General features: G+C 50.3%; 1 protein-coding gene across 2 annotated transcripts in view; it reads left to right on the forward strand.

The window, feature by feature from the left end:
• Window positions 1-2,998: 2,998 nt before the first annotated feature.
• The window catches only part of C5AR2 (complement component 5a receptor 2), a 16,207-nt gene continuing 12,180 nt past the window's right edge, over window positions 2,999-7,025 (forward strand). For both annotated transcript variants that reach the window (XM_011969803.1, XM_011969798.1), the window contains exon 1: window positions 2,999-3,202. The gene's annotated coding sequence lies outside the window, so the exon portion shown is untranslated. The remainder of the gene's footprint in view (window positions 3,203-7,025) is intronic.

Here is a 7,025-nt window from a genome sequence, read left to right on the forward strand (position 1 = left end):
AAAAAAAAATATTTTTGAGACGGAGTTTGGCGCTTGTTGCCCAGGCTGGAGTGCAATGGCACGATCTCCACTCACTGCAAACTCCGCCTCCCAGGTTCATGCCATTCTCCTGCCTCAGCCTCCCGAGTAGCTGGGATTACAGGCATGTGCCACCATCCCACCTAATTTTGTATTTTTAGTAGAGACTGTGTTTCTCCATATTGGTCAGGCTGGTCTTGAAATCCCGACCTCAGGAACTGCCCACTTTGGCCTCCCAAAGTTCTGGGATTACAGGTGTCAGCCACCATTGGCAATTTTTGTTTAAATTTTAAATTATTTTTTAGAGCCAGGGTCTCTCTCTGTCACCCAAGCTGGAGTGCAGTGGTGCATTCATAGTTCACTGCAGCCTTGACCTCCTGAGCTCAAGTGATCCTCCCTCCTCAGCCCCCACCTCCCACTTCAGCCTCCAGAGTAGCAGGGACTACAGGCTTGCTCCAACATGCCTGGCTAATTAAAACAAATTCTGGAGGGCCAGGTGCTGTGGCTCGCACGTGTAATCACAGCACTTTGGAAGGCCAAGGTAGGAGGATTGCTTGAGCCCAGGAATTGGAGACCAGACTAGGCAACAGAGACAGACCCCATCTCTACAGAAAGTTTTAAAAAATATTACCTGGGGCCGGGCACGGTGGCTTACGCCTGTAATCCCAGCACTTTGGGAGGCCGAGGCAGGCGGATCACAAGGCCAAGAGGTTGAGACCATCCTGGCTAACACGGTGAAATCCTGTCTCTACTAAAAATACAAAAAATTAGCTGGGCGTGGTTGCAGGCGCCTGTAGTCCCAGCTACTCAAGAGGCTGAGGCAGGAGAATGGCCTGAACCCGGGAGGCGGAGCTTGCAGTGAGCCAAGATCACGCCACTGCACTCCAGCCTGGGCAACAGAGCGAGACTCCGTCTCAGGCGAGACTCTGTCCAGAGACAGCATCTCACTATGTTGGCCAGGCTGGTCTCAAAATCCTAGCCTCAAGCAGTCCTCACACCTCGGCCTCCCAAAGTGCAGAGATTACAGGCGTGAGCCATCCTGCCAGGCTGGAATCCTAAGAAAGGTATGTTGAGAACCTTTGTGGCCGGATCAGGAGTTTATCAAGATGAAGTATCTGAGGAACAGACCATTGCAAACTTTTGAGATTAAAGAAAGTTTGAGCTGATAAAGGGAAGGTTCCACCTCGGTTTCTTTCCTCTTAATCTCTTCTTCCGGCCAAGGCAGGTTCCCGCAGAAGACTGGGGCTGGCAGGATGTGGGAGAGGAGGGGGCCTCATGTTGGCCTCCCAGGACAGAAGAGGAGGGGAGGGGACTTGGGGGATGTTTGTCTCTCTGAGGGTCCGGGGTGAGGGTCGGCCAACACAGGGTCACCTAGATGGGAAACAGAGTGGAGGACGCCCTGGGTCAAACAGTGAGTCCCAGCCTCTTGTCTCACGAACAACTTCCTCTAGGAAAGTTATTTCATTCTCTAACACAATAACAAAAGAAGTGTGTAAATATTTCCCTTGAATCCCTAAAGCATGCACAGAAAAAAGCACGAACAGAAAGAACTGCTGAATAAAGAGTTTCCAAAGTAGGGGTTGGAGCCACTTCCTCTTGCTAAGCCTGCATGGTATGTGTACTTTGAGAATTCCTACTACAGTCTTGCTGCTGTTGCATGAACCTAGCATATACTATGTGCCAGGTACTGTTCTGTTTTTTTTTGTTTTTTGTTTTTGAGACAGAGTCTCACTCTGTCACCCAGGCTGGAGAGCAGTGGCAAGATCTCGGCTCACTGGAACCTCCGCCTCCTGGGTTCAAATGATTCTCCTGCCTCAGCCTCCTGAGCAGCTGGGACTACAGGCATGCGCCACCACGCCTGGCTAATTTTTGTATTTTCAGTAGAGATGGTGTTCTGCCATGTTGGCCAGGCTGGTCTTGAACACTTGACTTCAAGTGATCCACCTGCCTCGGCTTCCCAAAGTGCTGGGATTACAGACATGAGCTACCGCGCCCAGCCAGTTCTGTGCGTTTTAAATTTATCAAATGCTCATAGCAACCATCCACTGCACAGATGAGGAAGTTGAGGTTCAGAGGGGCTGAGGCCCTGAACTTTGATGAGGGTATGTGGACCTGGAATGTGAATCTTATCATTCTGGCCCTTGAGTCCTTGTTCTCAGTCACGGTGGTATGCTGGGAGAGGTTAAGAATTGCTATGATGGCTGGACATGTTGACTCACTCCTGTAATCCCAGCCCTTTGGGAGGTCAAGGTGTGAGGATAGCTTGAGGCTGGGCAACACAGCAAGACCCCAACTCTACAAAAAATTTTAAAAAATTCAGGCATGTTTGGTGCATGCCTGTAGTCCTAGCTACTCAGGAGGCTGAGGTAGGAGGATCACTTGAGCCTAGGAGTTTGAGGCTGTGGTGAGTCATAATGTTGTCACTGCACTCCAGTCTGAGCGACAGAGCAAGACTCCATCTCTAAAAAAAAGTAAAGTGTCACTATGGCCAACAACATCTTCCCATGTTACAGATGGAAAATCAAGGCCCAAGAAAGGAGCCGTTTGTGCTTTTTCTACCACTGAGGCCTTGGGCCCTGCGCTCAGCTGCAGCGGTCTTTCTGTGGAGAATGTGACCCCAGGCTGCTTTCCTCAGAGCCAAGGAGGACGGAGGGACGTTTGTCTGTCCTGAGGCTGCAGGAGGGAGGGGTTGAGCACAGTAAGAGAGGCCTGGAGGTGGCTGGGGGCAGCTGGCATGTTGTGGGGAAAACGAAATCCAGGCCAAGACCTCTAAGGGGTTGAAGAGCAAACCGCGTGCAGGTCTGGCTTCCGGGAAGCTGGGACTTCCAGACTAGGGTTGGGGACTTGGGATCAGCCCTCCACCCACGAGCCCTCTCTAGCCCTGCCAGCCGCCCCGTAATTTTGTGTTCTGAGTCATGGGAAGAAGACAGGACAAACACACCCTGAGAGTGAGACGAGGCCACTCCTAGTTTGTACTGCTTATAAAGATTTACTGGGACCGGTGAGGTGGCAGTGCTCAGAAGCGTCCGGCAGGAGCTTCTAGCAAACAGGACGGATTTCCAGGACTCTACCAGCTGCCAGACACGGCAGGGAGAGACCCCAGACCTCCTGGGTCCTGGCTGTGGGCCCAGATTGCGCTCCCAAGTGGCGTTTGACTCACGTGGGGACCCTCTTGGAAGAGACGGTAAGGATGGAGGCAACAAGGGTGGGAAGGAGGGAGAGAGATTGCATGATCCTGGCTTCCTGGAATCGTTACTTTCAGAATCTGGGAAGCAGAACTAGAGTTGGAGAAGTGCCGTCTCATTATGGCCACACTGGAATGCACGTCAGAGTCCTGGGCTCTTGGAATTAACTTGGGCAGCCCAGCAGCAAAGCTCTTATCAAAGGATCTAAACTTTTTTTTATTTTTGGAGATGGGGTTTTACTCTTGTTGCCCAGGCTGGAGTGCAATGGTGCCATCTCAGCTCATCACAACCTCCACCTCCCCAGTTCAAGCGATTCTCTTGTCTCAGCTGGGATTACAAGTGCGCGCCACCACGCTCAGCTAATTTTGTATTTTTAGTAGAGATGGGGTTTCTCCATGTTGGTCAGGCTGGTCTTGAACTCTCGGCCTCAGGTGATCCGCCCGCCTTGGCCTCCCAAAGTGCTGGGATTACAGGCGTGAGTCACCATGCCCGGCCCAAATGGTTTTTCACACACAGGTGTAAGGGAAACAGCCTCTCGCAAACCTGCAGGAATTCCTGCAGCTTCCGGCAAATCCACCGAACTGTAGCATGCGTAGCGAGCAAGCCCTTTCACTCAGCGATTCCCATTCTTTTCTCGTTCTTTCCTTTTCTCTTTCTTTCTTTTGACAGGGTCTTGCTCTGTCGCCCAGGCTGGAGTGCAGTGGCGCGATCTTGGCTCATGGCAACCTCCGCCTCCCAGGTTCAAGTGATTCTCCTGCCTCAGCCTGCTGAGTAGTTGGGATTACAGGTGCCCGCCACCACACCTAACTAATTTATGTATTTTTAGTAGAGACGGGTTCCACCATGTTGGACAGGCTGGTCTCCAACTTTTGACCTCAGGTGATCCACCCACCTCGGCCTCCCGAAGTGCTGGGATTACAGGCGTAAGCCACTGCACCTGGCCGTAATTGTTTTTTGTATTTTTAGTAGAGACGAGGTTTCACCATGTTGGAGAGGCTGCTCTCGAACTCCTGACCTCAGGTGATCCTCCCACATCGGACTCCCAAAGTGCTGGGATTACAGACATGAATCGCCGTGCCTAGCCCCCCTCAATGTTCTATCACAAAATCCGTCCACATTCTTGCGTGGTGTTTGTTCATTCTCACCGTGTAGAATATTCCACAGGGTGAACACTCTATGATGTGTTTATCCATTCTGCTGTGAGTGGCCATTTGACGGTTTCTCATCTCGGGCTGCTGTGAACATTCCGGCACGTGTATTCTGGTGAGCATATGTGTGCTTTTCTGGGAAGGCGGCTGATCGCCGGGTCGTGAGGGAGGAATCCTAGAAGATGGATGTTCAGGAAGGAAGAACGTTCAGCCTTTTTTTTTTCTGAGACAGCGTCTGGCTCTGTTACCCAGGCTGGAGTGCAGTGGCGCCGTCTCGGCTCACTGCAAGCTCCGCCTCCTGGGTTCAGGTCATTCTCCTGCCTCAGCCTCCCGAGTAGCTGGGACTATAGGCACCCGCTGCTGCGCCCGGCTAATTTTTTGTATTTTTAGTAGAGACGGGGTTTCACTGTGTTAACCAGGATGGTCTCGATCTCCTGACCTCGTGATCCACCCGCCTCGGCCTCCCAAAGTGCCGGGATTACAGGTGTGAGCCACTGCGCCCGGCCAGCCTTCTTTGATTCTACTCCAGAGTTTTCCAGAGCAGAGGATCCAGCACGACTGGATGCACAGACAGGCGTGCACCAAGAGGCACACATGAGGGTGCTTGCAATCACAACAAAAGAAACCTAAGCGACCACTTAGTTTCTCTGTGCCTCTGTTTACTCTTTTATCCTTTCACTTACCAAATATCGACCGTGCCTGTGCTGTGTGCCAGGTTCTGTCCCAGATGTCAGGGACACAGTGGCACCCAAGGCCAGAAGGAGCTGATGTTCTGTGAAATGAGGATGATGATACTGACCTCAAGAGTTTGTGATAAGGGTTATATCTTGTAGATCATAGGTGATCAATAAAAGCCATCTACTATTTTAATTATTATGAAATAATAAGAAGGGTACCTATGCTTTAGAATCTAGATATAAGTACAGATGCTCTTTGACTTAACGATGGGGTCCCATCTCTATCAACCCATCGTAAGGCTGGGCACGGTGGCTCACACCTGTAATGGCAGCACTTTTGGGAGGCTGAGGTGGGAGGATTGCTTGAGCCCAGGAGTTCGAGATCAGCCTGGGCAACATAGTGAAAGCTGTCTCTACAAAAAATAAAAAATTAACTGGGCGTGATGGCGTGCACCCGTAGTCACAGTTACTCCAGAGGCTGAGGCAGGAGGATCACTTGAGCCTAGGAGGTAGAGGTTGCGGTGAGCCGAGATTGAACCATTGAACTCAGCTTGGGTGACTGAACAAGACAAAAACACAAACAAAATGAAACAAAACAAAAACCCCATCGTAAGTTTAAAATATCCTAAATCAAATTGGATTTAATACACCTAGCCTACCGAACATCATAGCCTATGTTTTTGTTTTTTTTTTTTTTGAGACAGGGTCTCACTCTGTTGTCCAGGCTGGAGTGCAGTGGCACGATCTTGGCTCACTGCAGCCTTGACCTCACGGGCACAGCCTACCTCAAATGTGTTCAGAACACTTACATTAGCCAACAGCAAGACAAAATCATCTAAACCAAATCCAGTTGTTTTTTTTTTTTGAGATAGAGTCTCACTCTGTCGCCCAGGCTGGAGTGCAGTGGTGTGATCTCAGCTCACTGCAACCTCCACCGCCCAGGTTCAAGGGATTCTCCTGCCTCGGCCTCCTGAGTAGCTGAGATTACAGGTACTTGCCATCACGTGCAGCTAATTTTTTTTTTTTTTTTAGTAGAGATGGGATTTTACCATGTTTCCCAGGCTGGTCTCGAACTCCTGACCTCAAGTGATCCGTCTGCCTAGGACTCCCAAAGTTTTAGGATTACAGGTGTGAGCTTCTGCACCTGGCCCTGTTTCTCATTATTCTCCTTACCATTGTTATTGAATGGCCTTTAGTTAATAAGCATGACTTGGGCAGACAGTGGACTGTTTTTGGTGCTTTGGGGATGAATGGGGTTGATATCTGTACAGATAGGAAGACAGATATCCGACACATTAAGTGAAAAGATGAAGCAATGGAACAATGTGTGTTGAAAGCTCCCATTTCTGGTTAAAACGTTACAAAGGAAATGCCATCTGCGATACCATTGTTTTGGGCTTACAGTTGGACAAATTACGATGCACAGAAAGTTCCCCAGATTGTAATAAACAGGGGCCAGGAAGGGTGGAGTCTTTGTGGGGTGAGAGGATGAGTGTGGACAGTGATAACAGCAGCTAGCATGCGTATGACACCCACTGAAAACCAGCGCCGTACACTCAGTTCTACGTTTCTAACTCGCTGAATTCTTACCACACCCCCAAGGCAGGTATATTATTATTTCCATTTTACTAAGGCACAGATAGGTTAGGTAACTTGCCCAAGGCCACACAGCTGGTAGGAATTGGAGGGTTTTCGTTGTTGTTTGTTGGTTTTTTGAGACGGCGTCTCACTCTTGTCACCCCGGTTGGAGTGCAGTGGCGGGATCTCGGCTCACTGCAATCTCCGCCTCCTGGGTTCCAGTGATTTTCCTGCCTCAGTCTCCCTAGTAGCAGGGATTACAGGCGCCCACCACCACGCCTGGCTGATTTTTGTATTTTTAGTAGAGACCAGGTTTCACCATGTTGCCCAGGCTGGTCTCCAACTCCTGGCTTCAAGTGATCTGCCCGCCTCAGCCTCCCAAAGTGCTGGGATTACAGGTGTGAGCCACTGTGCCCAAC

This window comes from Mandrillus leucophaeus, unplaced genomic scaffold (assembly GCF_000951045.1).
Source record: "Mandrillus leucophaeus isolate KB7577 unplaced genomic scaffold, Mleu.le_1.0 Scaffold120, whole genome shotgun sequence".
NCBI lineage: Eukaryota > Metazoa > Chordata > Mammalia > Primates > Cercopithecidae > Mandrillus > Mandrillus leucophaeus.